The sequence below is a fragment of the Nematolebias whitei genome, chromosome 2, assembly GCF_014905685.2.
Source record: "Nematolebias whitei isolate Nwh7 chromosome 2, NemWhi1, whole genome shotgun sequence".
Lineage (NCBI taxonomy): Eukaryota > Metazoa > Chordata > Actinopteri > Cyprinodontiformes > Rivulidae > Nematolebias > Nematolebias whitei.
This window is the reverse complement of record NC_056499.1, coordinates 59,590,190-59,614,076: the sequence shown is the minus strand read 5'-3', so window position 1 is coordinate 59,614,076 and position 23,887 is coordinate 59,590,190. Positions and strand designations below refer to the sequence as shown.

The window sequence follows — 23,887 nt, the reverse complement described above, 5'->3', positions numbered from 1 at the left end:
CTAACCAGTTTGGTCGTTTGGTTTTAAAGGTTCAGCTTTCAAATTATTTATCTTTAACAGTAGCAGGATACTATTGCCCTCCTGCTCCAACCTGCTCCCTGCTGTCCTTAAGTAATGCATTAGCATCCTTTACTCATTCAGAATTTGTGTTCCTGGGAGACCTAAATTAAGATATGTTGAATCCCCCTGATTCTGTTATCCAGCAATTCAACTGTCTAAATTTATATCCATTAATATTGCACCAACACGATATGAGACTACCTGTATAAATAAAGGCTAAATTAAAAAAATAAAAATCCAACACGATATGATCCCATCTGAACTGAGCAAAAACCTTTTTGATAGATGTGATTTTAACAAATTTCCTGCATATGTACTGTACTGGTGTCTTTTGTAATGACTTAATTGATCACTGTTTTATTGTCTGTACCCGTGAAGGCCAGAGAATTAAGGCTCCTGGATGCATTATCAGAAGCGAATTCTTAAAAATGTTAATGATCAAGAAAAAAAATTAATGACCTGACTGAACAATGTTGGAATTTTTTTTTACCTGGATCAGTGAGCATGAACTTTGATATTTAATGATCAAGCTTTTCTGCGTGATCTCACAAAAGTTGAAATGGGGCAGGATTGGCCTTGCCCCCACAGTGGAGGACACATGGCCGTTGTTTTAAATACTATTTTCGTACAGTGATCGATAATCATGCTCCAATAAAAAAAATGTGAATAAAACAACATTTTAGCCCATGGTTCTCCCCTGATTAAGCAACTTTGTTGCAGAAAAAGAATATTACGTGGTGTAAAGCATGGCAGTTGGGGTTGGAGAGTGATGAACTTGCTTTTCATCAGATTTGAAATATAGCAACACAAACAGTGCAACAGTTAAAGTCTGCTTATTTTACAGAGCAGTTTACACAAGTGTCTCTACTCCAGTTATTTTGGAAAACAGCAAGACAAGTGGAAAATACTGTAAGCCCTCAGTTTTGCCGTCCTCTCTAGATAATACTGTAGTCATTGATAAAGAACAAATAGTTAGTATTTTTAATATGCAGGTTCCGGTGGTGTTACAACATCTACATTGACTGGTTTGAATAGTAGCTCTTCAGCTCAATACTTGGGGAAATTGTCCAATGTATCCTTTGACTCCTCCCAGTCTCACCCTGTCTTTTTATAACATTTGTTTTCACTTAGTCACAGAGAACGAGGTCAGGAGGGAATTACAACCTCTAAAGCCTTCTAGACTGGACGAGCTACCTCCATTACTCTTTTAAGTTGGCGGCTCTGTTTGGTGTGGCACCATTAGCTAATATTTTTTATGTTTCTTAACTGCTCAAATTCTTGTGAGTAGAAGGCTGCTACTATTAATCCTCTCTTTAGCGGTGGGAGTCAGATTGATGTTAACAGTTATAGGCCAACATCTATTCTACATTGTGTGTCAAAGGTTTTTGAAAAACTGGTGAATAAGCAAACACATTATTTGAAGGTTTTTAATGGTTTGTCCAGCACCCAATCTGTCTTTCGTTCAGGGTATGGTTGCATTGCGACCTCTGAAAGTTCTCAAAGAAATTCAAACAGTATTGTGCAGCAATATTCATTGATTTGGCAACAGCTTTTGACTCTTGATCATTCCATCTTATTGAAACGACTTGACTGTATTCGAATTTTGGGACCTCCACTAACATGCTTCTGTAAATCATCTTTCAAATAGGTCGCAGCAAGTCAAGGTTGACTAATACAGTTTCTTCCATTATGTCAGGTGTACCCAAAGGCTCCATTCTTGGTCCAACTCTTTTTCCCATATTTATAAATGATATCTCATGTCCTGTTAGTGAGGCCTCCATCCATTTATATGCCTATGACACTATTTTATATGTTTTGGTTCTATTCCAGATGAAGTTGTGACGTCGCTTGCATGTGGTTTTCTTGAAATCCAGCAGGCCTTTTCTAACTTAAATTTGGCCTTAAGGGTGCATTCACACCAGCCCTGTTTAGTCCACTTTAATCGAACTCTAGCTCGTTTTCCTAGAAAGTCCGGTTCGTTTGGGAAGGTGTGAAAGCGCCATCAAACTCTGTCACGGAACATAAAGGCGAACTTTGGCCCGGGCTAAAACGTTGGTCTCAGTCCGGTAGAAGAGAACTCCAGCGCGGTTCAAGTACAGTGTGAATGTAAACAGACCGGGCCCCGCTCCACAAGCAAGAAGTGGAGTACAGCGCAGGGCAAACAAACACGCATTTTTCTTACCTTATATGGAGCCGTCAGCTGCCTTGTGTGAAAAACAATATTCTCCATGGTTTTCTGCCTCATCTTCTGCTCATGCTGAGTCGATTTTTGAAAAATGACAAAATATAACTCCTTAAACTGCTAAAACTTGGTGCCACTCCGTTTTTGTTTTTATTTCCAGAAGAAGCAGAAGAAGTGTCTTCAGAGGTTTTTGTGTTGTTTCTTTCAGTAGTTCTTGGTGCAGCGCCCCCACAGGCGAGCGGGGGAATAGGTTGGTTCAACAGGTTGACTCGACTGCACAGTGCAGTGTGAATGCAAATGCAACAGCTCAAATGTAAACAAAAGGTCATGAATATTGGTCCCCAACCGAACCGAGTCTACCGGACTATCAGGTGTGAATGCACCCTTAATGTCAAGAAAATTAAAATTACGTGGTTCGGTCATTGAGGAGGAACCAAACCCAACTCGGTAGACTTCACAACTATAAACAGTGACCTAAAAAAGCTAAATCTGGTCCTCTGGACATTCAAAAACAAAACAACAAAACAAAACAAAAAAAAAGTAGAAACGTTTCGTCTTTCATCCGAAAGACTTCCTCAGTCTGAGGTGCTGTATTTGGCTCAGTCTTATAAATAGCACCTTCTCATAGTGGATCAACCAGTTTGCTACTGACAGCCAAGACCAACTGCTCACATGATCAAGAAGGACCATCAGCCTAACGATGGATCATTAGCACCCTGATGGCTGTTTACTATTCACAGGGGGCTGAGTGATACTAGCAATAACAGCATTGTAAGAGGGGGACAGTTGAACACAGAGGCCCCCACCCTTGTTTAATGATGGACGATTTATTTTCACAAAGATGGCCTCCTTTACTCCTCTCTCAAACCACCATTCTTTTCTATCAAGGATGTGAACATCTTCATCCCTGAAAGAGTGACTGCTGGCCTGGAGATGAGTGTAGACCGCAGAATCCTGGCCTGATGATGTTGATCTTCTGTGCTGGGCCATCCTTTTGGCCAGTGGCTGTTTAGTTTCCCCGATGTAAGACTGATCACAGCCCTCCTGACACTGAACAGCATACACAATATTACTCTGTTTGTGCCGGGGGACTGGATCTTCGGGATGAACCAGTCTTTGCCGTAACGTATTTTGGGGTTTAAAAACCACTGGGACGTTATGTTTAGAAAATAAATGTCTGTTTCTCTGATACTCCCGCAACATATGGACTGACCACTGGTCTGGGTTCCTCCTTTTCACCTGATGGCTGACTCACCACTCTTAGCAAGGACAAAAACATCATCATTCTCCCAGCAGACAAAGGAAGGTGCACCGTGATTTTGAACCAGAAAGACTATCATGAGAAAGTTATGACACTCCTTAGTGACTTAACAACTTATGAGCCACTGAAAAGAGATCCAGGAAGTGGTTACAAGAAGAAGTTAATAGATTGCCTGAAAAACTTGGAGCAGGACAAGGCTATTGACCATATTCTGTACCACAGACTGTACCCAGGGGAGGCAACACCTAGTCTGTATGGTTTACCTAAAATTCACAAACAAGGAGTACCTTTAAGACCAATTGTTAGCAGGATTAACTCTGTCACTTACATTGTTTCTAAATATGTGGCGTCTGTACTTATCCCTTTAGTTGGCAGCTCAGAACACCACATACAGAACACCATGGACTTTGTGGACAAGGTCAGGGATGTCATCATGGAGACTGATGAAACAATGGTCTCTTTTGATGTCACATCACTCTTTACGTGCATTCCTGTTGATGAGGCAGTAGAGGTGGTCAGTTTAAAATTAAAATCAGACACCACTCTGAGCAGCAGGATTCCACAGAACAACTGTGTCAACTCTTGAAACTGTGCCTGCAGTCAACCTACTTCACATATGGGGAGCAATGTTATAGGCAGAAACATGGGTGTGCTATGGGGTCTCCAGTTTCTCCTATTGTTGCCAACCTGTACATGGAGGAGGTAGAAAAGAGAGCCATGACGTCCTTTTCAGGGACACCACCAAGTCATTGGTTCAGGTATGTTGATGACACCTGGGTTAAAATTAAATCTCAGGAAGTCCAACATTTTACTGACCACATCAACTCTGTGGATAAACACATCAAGTTCACATGAGAAGATGTAAAAAATGGCAGGCTGGCTTTCTTGGACTGTGAGGTCTCGATTTCGGATAGAGGACATTTGCAAACCGAGGTGTACCACAAACCCACTCACACAGACCAGTATTTGCAGTTTGACTCCCATCACCCTTTGGAGCACAAGTTAGGAGTCATCAGGACTCTGTATCACAGAGCAGACAGCGTCCCCACTAGCTCAGGACCCAGGCAGAAGGAGAAATCCTACACAAAACAGGCTCTAGAGCAATGTGGATATCCTAACTGGGCCTTCCTGAAAGCAGAGAAGAAACCCAAACAGGACTCCAGTCAGCCATCAGGTGAAAAGGAGGAACCCAGACCAGAGGTCATTCCATATGTTGAGGGAGTATCAGAGAAACTGAGACGTTTATTTTTTGAAAACAACTTCCCAGTAGCTTTTAAACCCCAAAATACATTACGGCAAAGACTGGTTCATCCCAAAGATTCAGTCCCCCGGCACAGAGTAATATTGTGTATGCTGTTCAGTGTCAGGAGGGCTGTGATCAGTCTTACATCGGGGAAACTAAACAGCCACTGGCCAAAAGGATGGCCCAGCACAGAAGATCAACATCATCAGGCCAGGACTCTGCGGTCTACACTCATCTCCAGGCCAGAGGTCACTCTTTCAGGGATGAAGATGTTCACATCCTGGACAGAGAGGAACGATGGTTTGAGAGAGGAGTAAAGGAGGCCATCTTTGTGAAAAGAAACCGTCCATCATTAAACAGGGGTGGAGGCCTCCGGGTTCAACTGTCCCCCTCTTACAATGCTGTGATTGCTAGTATCACTCAGCCCTCTGTGAATAGTAAACAGCCATCAGGTGCTAATGATCCATTGTTAGGCTGATGGTCCTTCTTGAGCATGTGATCAGCTGGTTTTGGTTGTCAACAGCAAACTGGTTGATCCACTCTGAGAAGGTGCTATTTAAGAGACTGAGCCAAATACAGCACCTCAGACTGAGGAAGTCTTTCGGATGAAAGATGAAACGTTTCTACTTTTTTTTTTTTTTTTTTGAATGTCCAGAGGAACAGATTTAACTTTTTAGATTTTTCTACCTGGATTATTGAGCATGCATCAGGATATAAACAGTGACATTATAGAAGAGGTAAGAGTTTATAGATATTTGGGAATTTGGATTGATGGAGTTCTTTCTTTTACTCATCATGCTAATTCTTTGCAATCTAAGGTTAAAGCGAGACTTGGCTATCTATATAGAAATCGATCTTTTACATTGGCTGCAGAACTCACCATTATTGAAAAAAAAAAACATTCTACCTCTGTTGGCATATGGAGACATAATTTATAGACATGCTTGTAAGGGTGTCCTTCGTAAGCTGGACACAATTGATCACTCTGCTTTTGGCTTTGTTACAAATGCTCCTTATAGAACGCATAATTGAAATTGGAATTGAAAAACAAATAATTTCTGCTGGTGCAGGAAGAACAACATCCACATCAATGTGATTAAGACGAAGGAGATGATCATGGATTTTAGAAGGAGCAGGCGGCTGAGACGAGCTGGTCTGGGAAGCTCAGTCCTCACCCCCTTCTACAGGTGTGCAGTGGAGAGCATCCTGTGCTCCAGCATCAACATGCGGCATGGAGGCTGCACAGCTGCAGAAAGAAAAGCTTTGCAGAGAGTGGTGAAGGCTGCACATAAGATGTTGGTGTCAGCCTCCCCACCATCACAGACATCTACACCTTTTAGATGCAGGAAGAGGGCCACCTGCCTCATGAAGGACCCCACTCACCCAGCACACACACTTTTTGCCCCGCTCCCCTCAGGCAGAAGGTTGAGGAGCATTGAGTGCAGAACCACTAGACTGAGGAACATCTTATACCCTGAAGCTGTTAGATTCATGAATCTCTAACCAGAATAACCACAGTAAAAAAAAGAAAGAAAAATCACTGTAATGCCACTTTTAATTGGTGATATGTGACTTTATTTGTGTTGCTGATTATCCATGCTGCTAATTTATTTCCTTTAAGCTGCTGTATTCATACCCATCTGCTCACAGCAGGTTCATTGTTACAAACTGGGGAAAACACAGCTGCCAGGTTGTAATTAAATGTGGGCGTTTCCACCTTCCTCACACCTCGAGCAGCCTCGGAGTCAATGAATAAGTGTTGGGGGCCATTTACATGACGCATATTTTGAGTGAATCCGCAGCTTTCTCTCTGCGGTTCTGCTGATCATTTACACGACACCAGTGGCCCCCCTCTTTGAATCCAGAGGTTTCTGAACCCAACTTCCAGAGTGGAGGTTTTTCGCTGACCCCCCGCTGATAATGTAAACATTTCCCGCTGAGCCTTGGTGTTAAACCACATGCGCACACACGCGCGCAGACAGACGCTATATTTCTATCAACATGGCGGCAGACACAGTGCTTTCTGAACTACGACTGATGGAATATATTTTTAATCTCGTAGTTAATCTACGTCAGATTCCAGGTGCTGTGACCGACATCTGTTGGAAGAGACACGATCTGATCCAGTTCTAATGTCGCTGTTTATAGAATGAGGCACGTGCACACGTCACGCTACACTATAACATCTAAATGTGCTAAATAATAAGTTTATTAATAATAAACAGTATTTATCTTTAGTTTGAGATATATAATGAAGCTATCTGGACATGATGTAATTCAAATTATGTGATTACAATGATGCTAAACATATTGCGTGTTATTAAAGTTGAAAATGATTACATCAGGTTTACTTTTTATTTTATTTATTTATTCAACACCACAAACTGTATGTCACACAAACACTGATGATTTAACTGAACACACGATTAAAAACAAGTTAACTGTAAAGTACATTAATGAACTGGACTCATGTTTTCATCCTGGAATCTGGTCCCATGTTGTTCATCTGGCTCGTTCAGGCTGTCACTCATTTGATTAATGCAGCTTAAAACATTCAATGGATTGAATAAAAGAACTGAGGGTAATTTTAAATGAATAGTTCATCCAACATCTCTCTCTTCGATGTCCTCCTGCACCTGGGCCGAGCCTCGTTCAGAACCGGTCCACCTGGTGGGAGGACAGCTGCTTCTTCTTTCAGGAAAAAATAAATCTCAGTTGGTTGTTTTGTAATCGAAGTAAACACAAGCAAACATTATTAAGAATGTTGATTTACCTGCTGTAAAACAGCTACTGATTATCACGGAGTAAAGTCCGACATTGTCAACTCGGTTCTGGTCCACTCAGCGACCGGTGTGGAGCTGTTAGATGAAGCGGTCCCGCTTGGCATTAAATCTGTCGACTCTTATCCACAATCCAGCTTTAACTTGTTAAGTTGTTGCTAGCTGAGACTTTAGCCCAGAGGAAAGGAGCGTGCCGAGGCAGCACGCATGCGCATTAGGTAAAGGTACGAAATTCAAAGCGCCAACTCATGACCCGGCATGGTAACTACTGTGGATTCAGGAGGGCGGGGGGGGGGGGGGGATTCCTCTGGATACATGTAAACACAAAATCCGTCCGTGTCAAAGCGGATCTTTTCCTCTAATTAACATACGAAAAAAACCTACGTTTCCCCCCCATCGTGTCTGTGTAAATAGGGCCTTAAACAGTGAGTTTATTTACAATTGTGAAAATTTTGTTGATGAGTTGGAGTTTTACCAACCATCAAGTGTGAGCCCAGGTCAAAACAACAAACAAAACAAACTATTATTTTTACTATTTTTCTCTTACATAAACAATCAAAATTAACCAAAATATAGGTTTCTTACCTGAACTAAACTAACAAAAACAGAGGAAAATATCTTGGAAAATAAAATGGTAACTCACCCCTACAAAACTCTTCACAAAAACTAACTGATCTGACAAGAACGATGGACAGCAGGTCAGCTGTGGCTGGTTGGGATGCGCAGAGTGGGTGGAAAGCCAAGGTCATCACCAACGCAGTTCCTTTTGTGCAGCACACCTCCAGGCAGGTTGCCAATCACTGTCCTCGTTGTCTTGCTCCACTCACAGCCGTGCACCTGGACACAAAGGCCCTATTTACACGGATATGATGGGGGGAAACTTAGTTTTTTTTCGTATGTTAATTAGAGGAAAAGATTTACGTTGACACGGACGGATTTTGTGTTTACATGCATCCGGAGGAATCCCCCCCACCCTCCCGAATCCACTGTAGTTACCATGCCGGGTCATTAGATGGCGCTGTGAATTTTGTACCTTCACCTAATGCGCATACATGCTGCCTTGGCACGCTCCTTTCCTCTGGGCTAAAATCTCAGCTAACAACAAGTTAAAGCTGGATTTTGGATAAGTGTCGACAGATTTGACGCTTCGTCTAACAGCTCCACACCGGTCGCTGAGTGGACCAGAACCAACTTGACAATGTCGGACTTCACTCCGTGATAATCAGTAGCTGATTTACTGCAGGTAAATCAAATGTTCTTAATAATGTTAGCTGGTTGTTGTGTGATCAAAGTAAACTCAAGCTGAGTTTTTATTTTTCCTGAAAGAAGAAGAAGCTGTCCTTCCACCAGGCGGACCGGTTCTGAACGATGCTCGGCCCAGGTGCAATGCAGGAGGACGTCGAAGAGAGAGATGTTGGATGAACAATTTATTTAAAATTACCCTCAGTTCTTTTATTCAATCCATTGAATATTTTAAGCTGCATTAATCAAAGGAGTGACAGCCTGAACGAGCCAGATGAACAACATGGGACCAGTATATCCAGGATGAAAACAAGAGTTCAGTTCATTAATGCAGTTTACAGTTAACTTTTTTTTTAACAAGACTTTATTTTATTAGTTCTGTATTCCAATTCAATATTTAGCCCATTAAGTCACAAACATCAATTTCCAGTACAACCAAACAAATCAGTAGAACAAGAACATCCAAACGATTCAGCAAGCTGAAATTCCAAAGAGTCTTTCCTCCACTGATCAGTGGAGTATAAAAAATAAAAAAGGTTACACACAGAAACTAAAGGGAAGGTCTTCCTCACGCAGTTTTTGTCTACATCTTAACAGAAACACATGTTAAACATACACACAGAGTATACCTGTGTATTTACATTTGTTTTACATGCTACAATGTCAATTTCAAGTATATTATCAAAGGGTTCCACCTTTTCTTAAATAAATCAATGGACATGTTTAATTTTGCTGTTATTTTCTCCATTTTATAAACGCTCACCATTCTTTCTTTCCATTCATTTATAGTAGAGGGTAAAGGTTTATACCAACATACTGTAATTATTTTTGCTACCAGAACAAGGATTCCAAACGGGTACCGTTTTTCTTTACTTAATAGGTCACTCGGGAGCACTCCCTGAACAAAGACAATGGGGTTCCATTCAATATAAATGTGTAAAATATTTGAAATTTCCTCTCTAATTGCTTCCCAAAATGTTTTAATCTTTGGACAGTCCCAAAAGATATGCGTGTGATCTCCAACTAGTCCACATTGTCTCCAGCACAAATTTGATTTAGCTTTATCAAATCTTGAAATAATACACGGTGTTTTAAAATATCTAACGATTACTTTCCAATAAAATTCTTTCCATGTTGGACTGTTAGTCAGTTTATGTCCATTTTCACACAGTAACTCCCATTCTTGATCCTCAATCACAACGTTCATTTCTAGTTCCCACCTTTTCTTTATCCCAGGAGGCCCCCCCGACATACATGACTGTAAACATTTATATAGATCTGACACCGTTTTATCAGATTTTTTTTTTTTTTTAGTGACCTTTATAAAGAGCATTTCTAAATCAGTAGGTCGTGATTTAAGAAAAGACCATTCAGTATAGGACATCGGGTAACTTCTCAACTGCAAAAATCTGTAAAAGTCAGATGAAGTCAACCCATACTTCTCCTGAATCTGACCAAATGATTTCAGAATTTCCCCGTCAAACAAATCATAAATGAAAATTATATTCTTATTTTGCCACACTCGAAACCCTGAAACATGTTGCCCTGGTAAAAAATCTATCATATCCAAAAAATTTAAAGCCCTAGATATAGATTGAGGTGCTTTCATATTTTTCTAATCATGCTTAAGGTCTTTTGTGTAGTTTTCATCCACATATTTGTAAATTTGTACTTGTTCCAGATTTCAGTTGAGCAAAATGCAAGGCCCTGTAATGAAAATTTAGGGCATGAACTTTGTTCTAGTGTCAACCAAGTTGTTTCTTTATTCTGTATTAACCAATTCACAGTTGCACACAGTTGTGCTGCCCAATAATATAGTTTTAAATTTGGTAAGTTAAGACCTCCGTAGGGCTTCCCACTGGCCAGCTGTGTAAATTTTATTCTGGCCTTTCTTTTCTGCCAAATAAAGGTAGAAATAATTTTTTGCATTTTTTTTAAACTTGTTGCTGGACTCCAAATAGGAAGGGCCATAAACAAATACAGTAATCTGGGGAGAATATTCATTTTGACTGTTTCAAACCTTCCAAAAAAAGAATAGCGGTAAAATTTCCCATCTTTCTAAATCCTTTTGAATTTAATCCAATAGCTTCCCATAATTTGCTTTGTACAATTTGGAAACATCCGTAGTAATATTGATTCCCAAATATCGAAACCCATTAGGTGACCAGTTGAAATTAACTATTTTGCATAGTTCTGAGGGCCAGGTCCCTCTTATCATCATGGCCTCCAATTTTGTTTAATTTACTTGGTATCCTGAGACCATACTGAAGTCTTTCAAACATTTTAAAATATTTGGTATAGAAATTATTGGGTCTCTAATATACAATATAACATCGTCAGCATACAGTGACAACTTGTGAGTCCTAATTTTATCTGATATACCTAAAATTGATGGGTCTGTCTTGATTAACTCTGCTAAAGGTTCTATACTGATAGCAAACAAGATTGGGGATAGGCAGCATCCTTGGCGTGTTCCTCTTTTTAAGGGAAAATTTTCTGACAAAAAAACATTAACACATACTCTAGAAGTTCGACTGGAATACAGTACTTCAAACCAACTAATAAAATTTTCATCGAATCCCATCTCCAATAAGACCTGTTTCAGGAACATCCAATCCACCCGATCGAATGCTTTCTCGGCATCCAGGCCAAGAAGCATTGATGGGTGTGGGTTTTGTTGACCAACGGAAATGATATTTAGGGTACATCTGATGTTATTTATTCCGAATCTTTTGGGTATGAAGCCCGTCTCATCGGGATTAATAATTTTATTAATGATCTTTTGTAGCCTTCTTGCCAAAATGGCACTTAAAATCTTGACGTCATTACACAGTAAACTTATTGGTCTATAAGAGGCACATTGTGTGGGGTCTTTACCTTCTTTGTGTATGACCAAAATAATTGCTTCTGCCCATGTTTTGGGTGGCTCTTTGGATCTTAAAGCATAATTAAACACACTGCATAAGAGTGGAATAAGTTCAGCCTGAAAGCATTTATAAAATTCTCCTGGAAACCCGTCTGCTCCAAGTGATTTATTATTTTTAAGTTTTCCTATAACAGATTTAATCTCTTCTTCAGTAATTGTCCCCACCAATGCTTTAGCTTTGTTATCATTAAGTTTGTTAAGGTTAATTCGCTGCAAAAATTGCTTGATCTTATCTGCTTTGTTGGGAATGGTCACAGAATCATATAATTGTTTGTAATATTTTGAAAATGCATTTGCTATTTCTTTGGGATGGGATATTAACTTTTTGGATAATGGGCATGTAACTTTTTGGACGTTTCGACTTGCCTGCTATTTCCTTAGCTGAAATACCAGAAGTCTACTTGTTTTGTTTCCCTGTTCATAATATTTTTGGTTGGCGAAACGTAAAGCGCCCTCTGCCTTGTAAGTTAGTAAGTCATTCAAAACTTGTCTACATTTTTTCAGTTCCTGTAATACAATGTCACTATTTGTTCTTTTATATTCAATTTCAAGTTTCCTAATTTGTTCTTGTAAATTTTCTTTTTTTTCTCACGCTCTTTTTTAATTTTTGAAGAAAATGAAATAATTTTGCCCCTCAAGTATGCTTTGGCTGTGTCCCATAGAATAGATGGGGAAATCATGTCCTTATCATTAGTATCTAAAAAGAAATTAAGTTTGTCTTTTATATATCAGAGTCAGAGTCAGAGTTTCTTTATTGTCATTCGCACCTCATGTGGTACATGTGGTGGAGCGAAATTATGTACACGGGGTCCCAGTTACATCAAACAATAAAATGTCTAAGAAAAACAGTAATAACATCTAAGATATGAACTAAGAAAAACATCAACTAAATATACACTAAGCACTCATAACATAAAACATTGAACATCAGCACAAACATGAACATGAGTCTGTGAGCAGATGTGCACGCATGAACACATCAACATTGAAACAGATCAGCAGCAACATGATATGGTTTTTCACAGTGATTATTCTAGTTAGAGATTCATGAGTCTAACAGCCTCAGGGTAGAAGCTGTTCCTCAGTCTAGTGGTTCTACACTTAATGCCCTTAACCTCCTTCCTGAGGGGAGTGGGGCAAAAAGTGTGTGTGCTGGGTGGGTGGGGTCCTTCATGATGCAGGTGGCCCTCTTCCTGCATCTGGAGGTGTAGATGTCTGTGATGGAAGGGAGACTGATTCCAACAGATTTCTGTGCAGCCTTCACCACTCTCTGCAAAGCTTTTCTTTCTGCAGCTGTGCAGCCTCCATGCCACACATTGATGCTCGAGCACAGGATGCTCTCCACTGAACACCTGTAGAAGGAGGTGAGGACTGAGCTTCCCAGACCAGCTCGCCTCAGCCGTCTGAGGAAGTAGAGTCTCTGATGAGCTTTCTTGATCAGGCTGGTGGTGTTGTTGCTCCAGCTGAGGTTGTCATTCATGTGTACACCCAAGTACTTGTAGCTGGAGACCACTTCCACCGCAGATCCTCTTATGTTCAGGGGGGTGTAGATGTTTTTGTTCCTTCTGAAGTCCACAATCATCTCCTTTGTCTTCTTCACATTGATGTGAAGGTTATTCTCTCTGCACCAGCTCTCCAGGTGTTCCACCTCTTGCCTGTAGCTGGACTCATCATTGTTTGTGATGCATCCCACCACCGCTGTATCATCTGCAAACTTTACAATGTGACAGCCTGGATGGGTAGCTGCACAATCATATGTGAGCAGAGTAAACAGAAGGGGGCTCAACACACATCCCTGAGGAGAGCCAGTGCTGAGGGTTATGGTGGAGGAGGAGAGGTTGTGGATCCTCACTAACTGTGGTCTGTTTGTTAAAAAGTCTAGTACCCAGTTGCAGATGGAGGGGCTTAGTCCTAGTGTGGATAGTTTGTCCATCAGGGTTTGGGGGATCATGATGTTGAAGGCGGATGTGAAGTCCACAAAGAGCATACGGACGTAAGAGTTTTTCTGCTCCAGGTGGTTGAGTGCAGTGTGGACCACAGAGGAGATTGCATCCTCTTTTGATCGGTTCTCACGGTATGCATACTGATGAGGGTCCTCGTTGATGTTGATGGTTGTTTTGATGTGAGTCATGACCAGTTTTTCGAAGCATTTAGCAACTATCGGGGTGAGGGCCACTGGCCGATAGTCATTCAGATCAGTCACTGTAGAGCTTTTTGGGACTGGGATGATGGTGGCAGTCTTCAGGCAGGTGGGAACTGTCTCCAGGGTAAGTGAGGTGTTAAAGATGTCTGCCAGCACCTCACAGAGCTGATCAGCACATTCCTTCAACACTTTTCCGGGGATGTTGTCTGGGCCAGTTGCTTTGTGCGGATTAATCCTCCTGAAGGTACTCCTTACTTCTGCTGAGGTCACGCTGAGATGCTCTTCATCTGGTGGCGAGGTGAGTCTGGTGCTGGGTGGTCTGTTCGGGTCTTCAAAGCATGCATAGAACTTGTTGAGGGCATCAGGCAGAGATGGGTCTTTGGGGCATTGTTCGCTCCTTCCTTTATAATCTGTTATGCACTTAATGCCCCTCCACATGCTCCGAGGGTCTTGTGAGATGAATTGACCCTCGATCCTCTTTGCATATGTGGCCTTGGCCCTCTTAATACCAGCAACCAGCTCTTTTCTTGTCCTACTCAGCTCCTCTGAGTTTCCAGACCTGAAGGCAGTGTTCCTGGCTTCCAGCAGGGTACGCACCTCTGCATTCAGCCAAGGTTTTCTGTTTGGGTAGCTTTTAACATTTCTGATAGTGGAGACTGTGTCAGTACATGTACTAATGTAACCCAGAACTGAGGATGTGTATTGGTCAAGATCAAGCGAACCTCCATTTTCAGCAGCTTCTCTGAAAACCTGCCAGTCTGTTCGATCAAAACAATCTCTCAGTATGGGGCCACTGTCCTGGATCCAGCATTTAACTTTCTTTTGTACCGGTCTGGAGCGTCTCAGCGGGGGCATGCAAGCAGGAGCCAGGAAGATTGAGATGTGGTCTGACAGTCCTAGGTGGGGGCTGGGTTCGGCTTTGTATGCATCTTTTACGTTCGTGTAAACACGGTCCAGCGTGCGGTCTCCACGTGTCGGAATCGTCACATGCTGATTAAAGCTTGGGAGACAGTCCTTTAGATTCATGTGGTTAAAGTCTCCGGCTACAACGTAAAGAGCCTCGGGGTGTTTGTTCTGCAGCGAGCTGATGATATCATGAAGCTCCTGTAGTGATTCATTAGCATTAGCGTCTGGAGGAATGTAAACAACTGTGATAAAAGTCACTGTGAACTCTCGGGGTAGATAATGTGGCCGACATTTCACTGTTATTTGCTCCAAAGCCTTCGAGCATGAGCTATTTACAACAGTACAGTTCGTGGACCAACTTTTACTCACGTAAATGCATACTCCGCCCCCCCGTGATTTCCCCGTTAGCTCGCTGCAGCGGTCAGCTCGAAAAAAAAGTCTGTCATCCAGCTGGAAGACTGAGTCCGGCGTTTCACTTGTAATCCACGTTTCTGTGAGGCAAAGCACTGCACACTTCTTCATCTCTTCTGAGGCGCCCGCTCTCAGACGAAGTAAATCCATCTTGTTGTCCAACGAGCGGACATTCGACAGAAAGAGAGACGGCATGGGGAGTTTACCGGCTTTAGCGTTAGCTCGTAGCCTCACCATAACCCCCGCCCGGCATCCTCTCCTCTTAAGCCGGGAGCAGCGCTTCCTCTTCTGCCCGCTGGAACGCCTCTGCTGCCCGCTGGAACGCCTCTGCTGCAGCTTCCAGGTAGATGACTTTAAGATCTGCATTCTGCCGAGCGTAGCTTTGAGTTTGTTGCTGATTTCTGCTATATTTCGTGGCAAATCCGCTCCTATTCTCATCAGTTCGGTTCGGCTATAGTTCACACGCATAAATCGCGCAGAGTCAGGCACAGAGTCAATATCAAAACTTGTAAAAACTGGGATGGTACCGGGAGCCTGTGAAGCTGCAACTGCTCTGAGCGCGGCCATCTTGGATCACATATTGGATTGTCTCTGGGTTATTTAAAAGAGATACATTTAATCTCCATAACTTTAAAGGTTTCTCTAGGTCCACATTTAAAAACATTATCACAGGTCCATGATCCAAAATAGTTTGAGGTTCAATATGACATCCCACTACTCTGTGGACCTCTTTTTTGGGAACACAAAATAAGTCAATTCTAGAATGGCTCTTATGAACTTTTGAGAAATGTGTATAATCTCTGACCTTTGGATGTTTTGCACGCCATATTTCAACAAGCCCCATCTCCTCTAGCAAATTCTTCAGCGCCTTTGTTTTTGATAATTTATATTTTTGTTCTAACGGAAATTTGTTCTTGTAATGGTTCAAGACACAATTAAAGTCTCCACCCAAAACAATTATTCCTTTTGAATGTCCCGCTAAAATTTGGGCTAGCTCTTTAAAAAAATTCTGATTATCCTCATTTGGAGCGTAAACATTCATAATTAAGAGTAGTTCCTCCAATCGAACCAACAACCACTATCCAGCTGCCTTCTTTATCTTTAAGTACATTTTCTGCTACAAAGCAAAGATTTATGACACAGTATAACTACTCCCCTTTTTTATAGTTTTCATAGGATGCACTGATTATCGGTCCCACCCACTCACTCTTTAATTTAGCATGTTCTGTCTCATTTAAATGAGTTTCTTGCAGAAGCCCAATTGTAGAATTCAACCTTTTTAATTGAGTTAGGATTTTTTTTCCTCTTAATAGTGTGATTTACACCATTAATGTTGAAAGTAACTATTTTCAAAGTTGTCATAATCATGTGAGAACAAAAGTTATTTTACTTCCCTTCAATAGTATTTGATACCTTTGCAAACATACAGTGTCTTGCGATAGTATTCGGCCCCCTTGAACTTTTCAGACTTTTGACACATTTCAGGCTTCAAACATAAAGATATAAAAATTTTTTGTGAAGAATCAACAATAAGTGGAACACAATCGTGAAGTGGAATGAAATTTATTGGATGAGTCAAACTTTTTTAACAAATAAAAAACTGAAAAGTGGGGTGTGCAATATTATTGGGCCCCTTTACTTTCAGAGCAGCAAACTCACTCCAGAAGTTCAGTGAGGATCTATGAATGATCCAACGTTGTCCCAAATGACTGATGATGATAAATAGAATCCACCTGTGTGTAATCAAGTCTCCATATAAATGCACCTGCTCTGTGATCGTCTCAAGGTTCTGTTCAAAGTGCAGAGAGCATCATGAAGACCAAGGAACACACCAGGCAGGTCGGAGATACTGTTGTGGAGAAGTTTAAAGCTGGATTTGGATTTAAAAAGATTTTCCAAGCTTTAAACATCCCAAGGAGCACTGTGCTAGCAATCATATTGAAATGGAAGGAGTATCAGACCACTGCAAATCTACCAAGACCCGGCCGTCCCTCTAAACTTTCATCTGGAACAAGGAGAAGACTGATCAGAGATGCAGCCAAGAGGCCCCTGATCACTCTGGATGAACTGCAGAGATCTACAGCTGAGGTGGGAGAGTCTGTCCATAGGACAACAAACAGTTGTACACTGCACAAATCTGGCCTTTATGGAAGAGTGGCAAGAAGAAAGCCATTTCTCAAAGATATCCATAAAAAGTGTTGTTTAAAGTTTGTCACAAGCACCTGAGAGACACCAAACATGTAGAAGAAGGTGCTCTGGTCACATGAAACCAAAATCCAACTGTTTGGACACAATGCAAAACGATATGTTTGTCATAAAAGCAACACAGCTCATCACCCTGAACACACCATACCCACTGTCAAACACGGGGGTGGCAGCATCATGGTTTGGGCCTGCTATTCGTCAGCAGAGACAGGGAAGATGGTCAGAATTGATGGGAAGATGGATGGGGCCAAATACAGGACCATTCTGGAAGAAAACCTGTTTGAATCTGCAAGAGACCTGAGACTGGGACGGAGATTTATCTTCAACAAGACAATGATCCAAAACATAAAGCCACATCTACAATGGAATGGTTCACAAATGAACGTATCCAGGTGTTGGAATGGCCAAGTCAAAGTCCAGACCTGAATCCAATTGAGAATCTGTGGAAAGAGCTGAAGACTGCTGTTCACAAACGCTCTCCATCCAACCTCACTGAGCTCGAGCTGTTTTACAGGAAGAATGGGCAAGAATTTCAGTGTCTCCATGTCCAAAACTGATAGAGACATACCCCAAGAGACTTGCAGCTGGAACTGCAGCAAAAGGCGGCGCTACAAAGTATTAACGCAAGGGGGCCGAATAATATTGCACGCCCCACTTTTCAGTTTTTTATTGTTAAAAAAGTTTGACACATCCAATAAATTTCATTCAACTTCACGATTGTGTCCCACTTGTTGATTCTTCACAAAAAATTAAAATTTTATATATTTATGTTTGAAGCCTGAAATGTGGCAAAAGGTTGAAAAGTTCAAGGGGATGAATACTTCAGCAAGGCACTGTTCTTAGCATTCAAAATCAGCTTGAGGAGAAACAATAAACCAAATGAACAAGAAAACAGACCTGCATCATCATAGAACTTCCAATTATCCCATGTGATGCCCTTTTGGATAATACAGGCAGCACTCTCCTGATGTAAAACGGACAGGGAGGATGATCTCCCTGGGTGGGGCACACATATTGTGTAGGCAGCAGTCCACATAGTCTCCAACTCTTTGCTGCCTTAGATGCCCAGTTAACGAGAAAACATTCACCCCATACACACTGACCAATACTTTAGAAATATTAATAATATTATACCTGCATGTCCTTATTTATATTCTCAGACACTCCACCATTGGTTGAAATGACGACTAATCTGGGGGCAGAACCAGGTGTACGTTACCGTCTCAGCCCTCCTTGTGTTGATCCACAGAGTTTATAATGGTCCTAATATCCATGGTGTTCAGATTTTGATCAGCCTTCTCACGTCTCCCTTGGGTCTGCCATCTATCACGTAGTAATTCTCTCTCCAAAATGTCCCGATCATCCACCTCCACAGGGATTCCGAGTTCCCTCTGTGTGGATTGGGCATCCATTAAAGAGGGGAAGGTCTTGACACCTTTATCCAAGAACAGTCTAAGTTGAGCCAGGTATGGCAATTGTGCCTTGATGTTGCGCTCTTTTAGCTTTTTTATCACTTCACGCACTTGTTTTCGTTTTCTTTGCACCTCGGGGGAGTAGTGCTGGTCGAAGTAAACTTTGTTACCCCGAAATTCCATGTCCCGTTGCTTCCATGCCTGTTGTAGCATCACCTGTTTAACATTGAAATCCAAAAAGTGAACTATTATGGATCTCGGTGGTGCTGCTGGTTTCGGCTTTGGAGCTGTAGTTCTGTGAGCTCTCTCAATGCAAATGTCCATGCCTTCAGGCAGTTTTAGCGCAGATTTGAAAAAGTCTGCAATAAACGGGATCATCTCTCTTCCTTCTGAATCTTCTTTTATCCCATACACTCTTATATTGTTCCTGCGCAATCTGTTCTCCATGTCATCTTGTTTAGCAGTTAATTTGGCATCTGTTTTAAGTAAGTAAGCTAACATTCTTTCTTGCTGTATGCCTCGGTCTTCAGTGTTACTCTCTCCTCCGCTGCATTCAGTCTCTCCTCCAGTGTGTCGATTCTCTTTTTTTATTTCCCCAATTGATGCCTCCATCCATGTTTGAGACTCTAAAATGTCTCGTTGTGCAATTCCAGACTCTTCTCGAAATTTGCGGAGCTCTGTTAGCATTAACATTTCACTCTCGGTGTTGTTTTGAGCTAAGCTAGCATCTAGCATTAGCTGCTTTTGTGTCGTTAGTAGGAGAGATCATATTTTCTCCAGTTTTAGTTTCTCTCCATTGGCTCCCCGTCAAGTCCAGAATAGAATTCAAAATCTTACTGTTAACCTACAAAGCTCTCAACAACCTAGCTCCGTCTTATATTACAGATCTTATTGTTCCATATTTTCCTAAAGAGCACTTCGCTCTCAGACTGCAGGTTTACTTGTGGTTCCTAGAATTTACAAAAACAGAATGGGAGGCAGATCTTTTAGTTATCAGGCTCCTCTCTTGTGGAACCAACTTCCAGTTTCTGTCCGTGAGGCTGACACATTGTCCAGTTTTAAAACTAGGCTTAAGACTTTCCTTTTTTGCTAAATCCTATAGTTAGGGTCGGCTTGGGTTTCCTGAGCTGTCCCTTAGTTATGCTGCTATAGGCTTAGACTGCTGGAGGACAAACTGACCACATTTTTCACTCTGCTACTGTCTTTACTTACTCTGCTCAACCCGTTTTGTATTTGTAATTATTTTTTCTATCCTTAACATGTGTTTTTTTGTCTTTCAGGTACACCTGGACCTATACCTGGACCTACCATTCTGTGTTCGTCTGTCTCTCCTTCCTTTCCTCTCAACCAGCCGGTCAAAGCAGATGGTCTCTTGTCCTGAGCTGGTTCTGCTGGAGGTTTCTTCCTTTTAAAAGGGAATTTTTCCTTTCCACTGTTGCCACTTTGCTTGCTCAGGATGGGAGACTGTAACAAAGCCAAGATTCAACTTGTCTGCTGGATTCCTTAGATAGAGAACTTTACTAATTGGCTTTTATGTGAATGTTTCTGTAAAGTGCCCTGAGACAACTTTGTTGTGATTTGGCGCTATATAAATAAATTGAATTGAACAGTCATCGTATCATCGCCTTTCCCCGCCTTCGGTTCCTTACTTGTAGTCTTTTGTGAGAAAGTCGTTATTTCTGTATAGATAGGTGGAATTATATTCTTACAGCAGGTAAATTAAGAGTTATTTCGGTCAGAGCGCAGTCTGAAAGTGTCTCTACTCGGGCATACCGGAAGCGGTAGTCAGTTAACTTGTTTTTTATGTGTTCAGTTTAATTATCAGTATTTGTGACATACAGTATGTGGTGTTGAATAAATAAATAAAATAAAAATTAATCCTGATGTCTTCATTTTCAACTTTAATAACATGCAATATGTTTAGCATAATTTTAATCACATAATTTGAATTACGTAATGTCCAGAGAGCTTCATTATATATCTCAAACTTAAGATAAATACTGTTTATTATTATTAAACTTGTTATTTAGCACATTTAGTATGTTATAGTGCAGCGAGACGTGTGCGCGTGCCTCGTTCTATAAACAGCGACATTAGAACTGGATCAGACTGTGTCTCTTCCAACACAGATGTCGATCATAGCACCTGGAATCTGACGTAGATTAACTACGAGACTAAAAATATATTCCATCAGTCGTAGTTCAGAAAGCACTGTGTCCGCCCCCTTGTTGATAGAAATATGCCGTCGGTCCGCGCGTGCATGTGCGCATGTGGTTTAACACAAAGCCTCAGCGGGAGATGTTTACATTATCAGCAGGGGGTCAGCAAAAAACCTCCACTCTGGAAGGTGGGTTCAGAAACTTCCGGATTCAAAGAGAGGGCCCACTGGTGTCGTGTAAATGATCAGCAGAACCGCAGAGAGAAAGCTGCGGATGCACTCCAAATATGCGCCGTGTAAACGGCCCCTAATGCACACATAATTAGCAATTTGCACATACGCACACAAACTTGCAATGGCGGTCATAACGTTTCTAAAAAAAAATTAAACATCTAAATGTTTATTTACATAAGCAACTTTACAGACAACAAAACATTAGTAAAACCTACACAGCTCTTGATAAAGTGTCAGCCATCACATTTTCTTTACCCTTTCTGTAGTTTATTTGGAGATTATAATTTTGCACCAACAGTGACCAGCATATAAGTTTTTGGTTAGAGTTGCTCATCTGTGAAAGAAAGACGAGCGGGTTGTGATCAGTAAACACTTGGACTGGCTCTGAACTGGACCCGATGTAGACCTCTAAGTGCTGTAGTGTGAGTAATAACGAAAGGGCTTCCTTTTCTATGGTGCTGTGATGTCCCAGACATTAAAATACTATTGAATCAATGTTGAAATATAATTAGGCAGAAATATTGAATCAATGTTGAAACCTGACATTTAAATTATACAGAAAGTGGTCGGTGACTTACACGTTGAATCAACGTTTGGTTTTCAACCATAACTGATACTAAATCAATGTTAACTCAACCATCATATAAATCAGTCCTTCTCAAATAGTGGGGCGAGCCCCACTGGGGGCGCCCAGTGCTATGTCAGTGGGGGGGCGCATGTGACCCCAGGGAACATTTTACAGCAGGGAGTAGTCAAGTCAAGTCAACTTTATTTATAGAGCACATTTAAAACAGAACCTGTTATCAAAATGCTTAACAACAACAACAATCAATGGGAGTAAAATTAAAGAGGAAAAAACCCCCCACTAATAATAATAACCGAAGAATTAATAAAAAGCATTTAAAACATAGGATCACAGAACAAAAAAGACTAAATCAATTTACACTGTGTGAAATGCCTGCGGGAACAAATGTGTTTTTAGCAGGAATTTGAAGTGAGGAAGGGAGGTGGCTTGCCTGATGTTGGGGGGGCAGGTTGTTCCAGAGTTTGGGGCCCATGACTGAAAAAGCCCGATCTCCTCTGAGCTTCAGTCTTGTTTTTGGAACAGCCAAAAGCAGCTGATCGGATGATCTCAGGGCCCGAGAGGGAACATAAGGTTCCAGTAGCTCAGAGAGGTAAAGGGGTGCGAGGCCATTTAAGCATTTGAAGGTCAACAGAAGAATTTTAAAGACTATCCTCGTACGAACAGGGAGCCAGTGAAGGGAGGACAGAACTGGAGTAATATGTTCAGACCTATGAGTTCCGGTTAAAAGCCGAGCAGCAGCATTCTGGACGAGCTGAAGACGTGAGATGGAGGCCCAGCTGACCCCAGCATAGAGTGCATTGCAATAGTCCAATTGGGTCATGACAAAGGCATGGACTAGTTTCTCAAGGTCAGGTCTGGACAATACTGGCTTGAACTTAGCTACCTGTCTTAGTTGGAAGAAACTTTTTTGCAGAACAGAGCTGATTTGTTTGTCAAACTTGAAGTCAGAGTCTAAAACCATCCAGAGATTTTACCAGACTGCTTAAGATATGGCTGAAGAGAGTCCAGGTTGACAGGATCAGTGGTGGCAGTTGAGCTAGGGCTAAAGACAATGACTTAAGTCTTCTCATCGTTAAACTTAAGAAATTTGAAGCCATCCAGACCTTATCTCGTCCAGACACTTTAACAGAGGGTGAATGGAGCAAACACTTGCTGGTTTCACAGGCAGGTAGATCTGACATTCCTCCGCATAACAAAGGAATGAAAGACCATGTTTCCTCAGGATGGACCCCAGTGGGAGCAAATAAAGTGAGAACAGAAGGGGTCCAAGAATCGAACCATGTGGGACCCCACAAGAAAGAGGTAATGAGGCGACTACATTATTACCAACCTTGACACAAAAACTCCTGCCACTTAGGTATGAGCGGAACCATTCTAATTAGGGATGGGGCCGATCCAGTATTGGTATCGGGCTCCGATACCGGCATAATTTACGTCTCGGATTTTCTGATCCAACCTGACGGAATTTCCAATCCATGATGCATGTCTGTGATTTGTGCTGCACGTTGGCTTCAAACTATGGAATGGATTTCCTGAACGGAGGTGCGTCTCATGAACCCAGAGTAATAAGACCCACCTCACATTCAGGAAATCCATTTCATAGTTTGCAGCCAGCTACAACGTGAGGACTGAGTTATCAGCACTGTGGCTAACAGTTAGACAACTTTTCATTGAAGCATGTCTGCTGTGTGGAAGTATTTTACACTAAAATCACCACAAAACAAGACAGCAACGTGCAATATCTGCAGAGCCATAGCGCCACATTAAACTGCAGTAAAATTAGTTTTACGTTGGACATCTCCGGGGCTTCAGATGTCTGTTATTTTCTTTCAATCCGGAGAAAGCTATCTGACTTCCTACAGCCACGCTCAGTCTGACCCACTAAGTCTGTCCGTGTCAGAGGAGGGGCAGACTGAGCGCGGCTGACCGAGATCAGACTGCTTGCTGCGGATTGAACAAGAAGAAGACATCGCTGAAGCCCTGGAGCTCGAATGTTTACCGGAAAGTTGCTAAACTTCATCATAATTAATGACCAACCACTATCAGTTGTAGAAAACAAAGGATTGCACAGCATGATACTTGCAGCCAAGATATAGTTTACCCTCCAGGAGATATTTATCAGTACAACAGTAGACTAT

The 23,887-nt window shown here is 41.6% G+C and overlaps 1 protein-coding gene across 2 annotated transcripts in view; it reads left to right on the top strand.

Annotated features, from left to right (window-relative positions):
- LOC119425030 (uncharacterized protein KIAA0895-like) overlaps positions 1–23,887 on the top strand; it is a 368,058-nt gene that overhangs the window by 912 nt on the left and 343,259 nt on the right. The window lies entirely within an intron of this gene.